Source organism: Crinia signifera, chromosome 1 (genome assembly GCF_055691185.1).
Source record: "Crinia signifera chromosome 1, ASM5569118v1, whole genome shotgun sequence".
NCBI classification, from domain to species: Eukaryota; Metazoa; Chordata; class Amphibia; order Anura; family Myobatrachidae; genus Crinia; species Crinia signifera.
Window position 1 is genome coordinate 206,824,092 of NC_139217.1, and position 6,000 is coordinate 206,830,091.

A 6,000-nucleotide genomic window follows, 5' to 3' on the forward strand; every position below is an offset into this window, starting at 1 on the left:
TTCAGATGTTGGAGGGTATGTGTACATACTGCATGCACACATATAACATACATACAGAAACAGCATAGATACACACAAATAGCATAAGTACATACAGCATGTACACAAAGAAAAACATAGCATAGATATACACACACACACACACAGCATGCATGTACACATAGTTTTACACAGATAGCAAAGATACACAGACACACATAGCATAGATATTCACAGCATTTGCACACATACAGGCAACATATACATACAGACACATACCATGTACCCACATACAGTACATGCATCATACTGTATACATAGACACAAAGCATGTAAAAACACACACACACAGCATATACTGTACAAACAAACAAACACTCAGCATTCACCCCGTCCCCCTATTAGATCTAAAAAAAATCTGCACATTGTACTTGCCCAGCTGATGAGCACAGTCTCTGCTTCCCCCCGGCCAGCAGCTCTCCTCACAGCACAGTTTTTCTTCCCCCGTCAGCTCTCCTCCACACACAGCAGTCACGTGGGTGGAGTTCAGCCTTCGAGGAAGTACACGCTGCATGTGCAGCTACAGTATCTCCCCCTACTGTCAGCCAGCCCGGCCCCAGCGACAATCATTGATGGTGCAGTGGTAATATAAATGTAAACCTCCCAAAACATTGGTAGTGCAGTGGTATTCTAAAAAAAACGCCCCACAAATCATTGGTGATGCAGTGATTATATAAATGAAAGCCTCCTAAATCATTGGTGGTGCAGTGGTATTATTTAAAAAAACGCCACACAAATCATTGGTGGGGCAGTGGAAATATAAAGAAAACCCTCCCAAATCATTGGTGATGCAGTGGTATTTGTTTAATATACTTACCAGCCTCAGAAGACTTCGCAGGCTGTCCCAGGCTCTGTGCTGCTTGCAGGCTGCTTCTCTTTCCAGGGCTGTAGAAAAGAAGGGCGGGGATGGGAGTGGCTGGCCCGGGAGATCTCATCTGCATCACATTGCAAACAGATAGGAAACCTCAATACAGGCATCCAATCTACACTATATCTGAACAATCTGCACTATATAGACTGGGCTGCCCTGTCTATCTGATTTTCGATTTCTGCTGACACGGGGGCGCGCATCGGGATAGGATCTGGATCGCAAGGGTTAAAAACCCTTGCGATCTGCATGCGATCCAGATAAGATTCTGACTATATAGTCAGAATCGTAAAGAGATTGTACCCGTGTGTACACAGCATCAGTTTTATTTTCTAGCCCCTCGGTATTATGGGGGCTGTAGTCATTCTGTTCCTCAAATGGGTAAGCATTGAAAGAGAATCACTACAAAGGCCACAATGCTGTGCTCCTATAATTCCTGTTGGCTGATGAATTCCCAAATCACTGGCGCTCACCAGACGGATTTCCGCCCAGACAGGTAGGGACCAGGGTCGGGGAGTCGGGGACTGTCTGTGCTGCCTGCCGCAGCTGCGGTCAGGTGTGGTTAGCGACTGTGTTAATATTAGAGTGCGCCGCCGGGTGCTGTGCTCGGAGAAATAGCGGAGCCGCTGTCATGAAAATGGTCCCAGCATCCTCTGCACGTCTTTTGGTCGCTGGGATTGCTGGGACTTGTAGTAAAACCTCTGTCGGCAGCCTCCACCGTGCAGTGGTATGTTATCCTCCGCTGTAACTCATAGATACCACATTGCCATAAATGTAATGTGACACATTGTTCAACCCTTGTTTGACTCGATATAGAACTAATAGTGGTCAATGTAAAACTATCAGAAGTATATCTCCCCGGCCTATATCATAAAAATAGGTTTCATTATGGAAGTTATCGCTCTTGGCACAGTATAGCAGTTTAGCTGATGCTGGTTCAGCATAAGGGTGGGGACCACTACCATCAGTGCATTGTGTATTGCATCTGCATTCTATAGATAGTTAGCTTGCGAGCAGGGCCCTCCTACCTCTATGTTGGTTTGTTACTACCCAGTTTGTTTTATCACTGTCTCCTATTGTAAAGCCCAGCATAATATGCTGTGCTATATAAGAAATTAAATAATAGTGTTTTTATTATTACTAGGAGTCAAGTCTAAGGTCTGGGCTCTTTGCCTGCCTTTTGCATGTTGGAATGGTGTGGTAGGGGCAGAACATCTGCAACACAAACATGTCTCCATGATATTGCTAAAATTCTGCAGAGGACCAAGAGATGGCACCGATAGTAGTGGGCCCCAGGTTCAGAACGTGTATCTCAGCTGTGTTATTTTGGAATGCTCTGCTGTACTGTATGTCTGAATGCATTTGGCTGACACCAGCTTTGCATGTGTCATGGCCACAGAAAATGTAACAATGCTTGCTGTTGCTGCAACAGATTGTGGGCGGGATGTATTAAACCAGAAATGCTTTCAGGGATTTTACCGCATTTTCAAATGTACTAAAGCCCAGGCAAAGTGGCTCCAATTCGAAAGTTATTGCTAGCCTATGAGCTGCTTTCCCCATATAATACTATTGGAGAACGAGTCACTGATTCTACATCCAGTCTGTGCATACACACTTTTTTTGTAGATCTCCAATCTGCATTTGCTGAAACAATCTACTGAAAGGAGGGTAATTGTGTATTATCAGGATGCCCAATTTGCCTACATACGCCGGCGTAGAGATCGCATCGCGTGTGATCACATGCAATGCGATTTAGCACACCTCCACTATGCACGTCACCCCGAAGCGAGGCGAGCGAACGCGGAACGTGTCCTCCTGACTTTTCATACCCCCACTATCCATGTCAGCGCGGAGTTGATTTTATAAAGTGTGGCGAGCGCACGCGGAATACATGTAAAGCAATCTGCGTGCACTCACCACACTTTATAAGATCAACTTCACACCGACGTGGATAGTGGAGGTATGAAAAGGTCGGGAGGAGGCGTTCTGCATCCCCTCGTGGGGCACGCTGCGCTCGCCATGCTTTGGGGTGATGTGGTTAGTGGGAGGGTGCTAAATCGCATTCGGGCATGGTGCCTCGCTGTGCTCGGCACACTATTCTATTCTCCCGCCACACCCTAGTGGATGGTAGGGCATGAAATACCGCCTGTCGGCACATGTTGGCTCAAAAAAATTGAAAACAGCATATTGACCTTTTGACTGTCGACCTTGTGTTTGTCAACCTAATGATGCTGTTGATGAACCCCATGTCGACCTTCCTCTTGTCGACCTAGTGACCATATACCGACTTGGAATACCTACAGTAATGATATCCAGTTATAGGGCGAGTGAATAGTTGGAAGTGTTTCTGCCATCGACAATGACGTTTGAGTGTATGTGACCATAGCTTGTGAACCATCAGTGTTCTTTGTGTGTACATGTGCAATAGAGCAGTCTTGCCAGGTTAGTGTTTATCCCTCTGGCGTATTACATTACAAAACATTGGGTCAGATTCAGAGGTACATTGGGACAGATGTATTAAGCTTTAACAAGAGATAAACCCCCAGCCAATCACCTGCTAACTGCCATGTTACAGCCTGTGTTTGAAAAAAGTCAGTAAGGAGCTGATTGGCTGGACGTTTATCTCTCCTTATCACGATTGCATTTATCTCTTGTTAAGGCTTAATACATCTGCCCCGTTGTGCCAAACAAGCAATGAGTGATTGACACTGTCACTTACTGCTTATTCACTAATAGAGAGCCTTGAGATGCCAACTAGTATGACCTGACCAAAGTGTCTGTCACTTTGTCAGCCACTGCTACCTGGTGTCAGCAGCAGTGGTACCAGTGAGCCAAGCCTGAGAGGAGACAGGACCAGCTTAGACTCCTGATACTGTCTCATTGTCAGTAACAGCTGCCAGCGTGTCAGTGTTAAGCACCAATGTCACCAACAATTTTGACGATTGATAGTTAATGCAATCCCCGCCAATAATGCAATCCCTGCCACAGCTATTTATATCACTCCACCCTTATCAGCCCAATCTGGTGGGAAAAACTATTTGGTAATGTATGGGAGCAAATGACAATCACCCAATCTTAAGGAGTGTAACCAGCTTTACTCTCCTACCCCTTTCACACAACCTAATTTCCCGGGTTGGGACAGCAACTAGCGCTGGTGTGTAAGGTTCCCGGGCCAAAATCCTTGCAAAAATTGCCGGGATTCCAACCCTGCTATGGAGCAGGGTTGTTCCTGGGTTCAACCCGGGGTCCTGGCCAGTGTGAAAGGGATAGGGGGTACTTACCCGAGTTGCCGGTCCTCGGTGTGCTGTCAGGTCGGGGATCCACACAGGCGGCGGGCGCAAATGACAGGAAAGGAGGTGGATGAAGATGACGCAGCTCTCCTGTGCTCTCACTGCCCCCGGAGAGCTACATCATCTGCACCCACCGTCTGACCTGTCATCTGCGCCTGCCGCCTGTGTGGATCCCCGGCCTGTACCGAGGTCCAGCGACAGGGGTGAGTACTCCCTGCCACGAGCACGCCTCCTCCCTGCCTCATTCCTGTTCCCTTCACACACCAGAAAATGCAGGGACTTTTCTGGTGTGAAAGGGGCCAACCCAGGAATGGCCAGGCATGATCCCTGGGCCATATTCTCGGGTGGGTCCCTGCATTTTCTGGTGTGAAAGGGGTATCACAGAATGTATGGGGCAGTGGACTTGACTGGGTCTGCCTACTGGCTAAGTAGCACTGTGAGTGTGACATGCAGAATTAAAAAAACATTGGTACTTGCATGGGTTTTGGGGACTGCTACTAGCATATTAAGGCTGGCATAAAGGCAGAAGAGTGGCATTGGAAGTGCTCTTATGCTGGGTACACACCAGGACGACTAGGGCCCGATCCCCACAATCTAGATCCAATTCCGATCAATTGGATGTAGATTGTGTGCTGATTGGGCCCTTTTCTGACCTGGTGTGGACCGATACCGATCCGATGCGCGGTCCCGTGGGTCGGTCGGTCGTTATTGAGATCCTACCTGCTGCAGGTAGGATCTCAATGACGACCATACAGCCGGGTGCGGGTCGCCATCGGATCGGACCCGCTCACGGTGCACCTCGTGAGCGGGTCGTGCCCCCCCGCGTCACCATGAGCGGGTCGGACGAGACACTGACGACCCGCTCACGATGTGCATCGTGAGCGGGTCGTCCTGGTGTGTACCCTACATAACTGGTTGCCCAGGGGGGAGAAAGCACCTACCCCTGAGTCTGTCCCGTGTGATTCATGAGTTTATCATGTTTTGTTTTTTTTAAACAGACTTGTTCATACTTGACCATCCCAGTGGGCATGGAGGGAGAATACGAGCCATACGATGGGATGGGGTACACTACAACAGTGTCCATGTCGACATAGACACCAAAAAACCTTCATGTTGACAATTTGCTTGTCGATTTCTTGGTCATGTCAACTTAATGGTGTCAACCTTTTTGATGTGTCGACCTGTTGATTGTCTACTAATAGTGGTCGACCTTTTGATTGTCAACCTAACAAACCATACCCCTATGGCATACCTCCCAACTTTGTAGCTGCAGAAATAGGCTGCGCGAGCGTCCAAAAAGGGGGCGCGGCTTGTGTAAATGAGGGGCGCGACTTGTGTAAATGAGGGGCGTGGCTTGTGTAAATGAGGGGCGTGGCTTGTGTAAATGAGGGGCGCGGCTTATGCAAATGAGCCGCGTCCCCATTTTCGTCCGGGAATAGACGCTGTGCAATTCTGTCAAATTGGGGGGGCTCCCAACTGGCACCCCCCCGCAGCGGGACACCTCCGGCCGCGGGTGGGACAGCGGGACAGGACCCGGTAATCGGGACTGTCCCACTGAAATCGTGAGTGTTGGGAGGTATGCTATGGGGATGGTAGATTTCTACTGAGGGGCACTGATGCACATGTGTTGGTTATTCTTCCACATTACTCACAGTTACTGTACTGTTTTTTCAGATTTTTGGTATATTTAATGTTTACAACTACTGCATTGCAAGTGTTCTTTCTTCAGTGAGCTTTCATAGAATATAAAACTAGTAAGACAATTTGGATATCAAACAAGATAGAAATAATGTGTACAGTTTC

The 6,000-nt window shown here is 48.0% G+C and overlaps 1 long non-coding RNA gene across 1 annotated transcript in view; it reads right to left on the minus strand.

The window, feature by feature from the left end:
- The window catches only part of LOC146068042 (uncharacterized), a 44,578-nt gene extending 43,576 nt beyond the window's left edge, over positions 1 to 1,002 (minus strand). Inside the window, exon 1 of the long non-coding RNA XR_014472951.1 lies at positions 857 to 1,002. This is a non-coding gene — a long non-coding RNA (uncharacterized LOC146068042). The remainder of the gene's footprint in view (positions 1 to 856) is intronic.
- Positions 1,003 to 6,000: the final 4,998 nt, after the last annotated feature.